General features: G+C 36.7%; 1 protein-coding gene across 5 annotated transcripts in view; it reads left to right on the top strand.

Moving 5' to 3' along the window:
* The window catches only part of LOC106869634 (uncharacterized), a 671,006-nt gene that overhangs the window by 476,540 nt on the left and 193,282 nt on the right, over positions 1–1,184 (top strand). The gene's annotated exons all lie outside the window — the stretch shown is intronic.

Here is a 1,184-nt window from a genome sequence, read left to right as displayed (position 1 = left end):
TGCTTGTTTTCACCTTTTCGATATCAGTGAAGAATTTCACTGGAAAAGAAGATATAAGATTGCCAGGTTTTTGTCTCTCTCGCCAAGGTCAGCAGCTATCGGGCGCCGACGAAGGGAAATAACCCTGAAATCCGGATACGTTCGTGCTGCAGATCGAGGTGAGAGGGATAACTTCCCTTGGCAAACAGGACAGAGTCGTGTGTCGATAAGCCAGCTGGAGGAGATGTCCTCCTGGGGCTAAAAGCAACAGTAACATCCACCCCTAGGGGTCAGCCACACTTAAGTGGCAATATACTACACTTTATCGTGCAGTTACTGTTAATACTTCATTTAGAGAATTAACATTGCTTATATATATATATATTTATATATATACATATATATACAGGCATACATATATACACATACATACACACATGTAAATGTTTATATATACACACACACACATATACATATACTATATACATACACATATATATATATGCTTATACACACACACACACACACACACACATACATATACCTATATGTGTATGTGTGAATGTATTTCCATATATATATATATATATATAGACGCACACACTCACGTACATATATATATGTATATGCGTGTCTATGTATGTGTGTGAGTACGTATATATATATATATATATATATATATATATATGTACACATGTAAGTATGTATGTATGTATGTATGTATGTATGTGTGTATACCCTACCAGTCTGTATTATTGGCTGCTGATTAAAACTTGTTAAACTGATTAGATTGATCAAGCTGATCACACTGAAGCATATATCATTCGATGTTTCGAAGTGCGAAACATGCAGGAGAAAATGGCGACCGTCTTCTTCGCCATTCTATTACGATCGCCTAAACAGCTTAACTTATTGATCCAGCTTTAATAACTGGCAAAGATTCTACTCTATAACGGCCGTTAACCATTCATTCGGCCATAACTAGTGAGGGAGGAAGACTGAGAGAAAATGAGAGAGAGAGAGAGTGAGAGGAAGTATGCGAGTTAGAGAAGGAGGGAGAGAGAGGAGGAGGAGGTGAGATAGAAGGGGAGAGGAATTTGGGAATTTGTTTAGTGGAAACAATAACTTAAGGTTGATAGTGCTTGTGTATTCTGTGTGCGTGAGCATGTATATGTGTTATATATATATATATATATGTATATATA

Source organism: Octopus bimaculoides, chromosome 22 (genome assembly GCF_001194135.2).
Source record: "Octopus bimaculoides isolate UCB-OBI-ISO-001 chromosome 22, ASM119413v2, whole genome shotgun sequence".
In the NCBI taxonomy this organism is placed as follows: Eukaryota; Metazoa; Mollusca; class Cephalopoda; order Octopoda; family Octopodidae; genus Octopus; species Octopus bimaculoides.
This window is presented reverse-complemented; position numbering and strand designations above follow the sequence as displayed.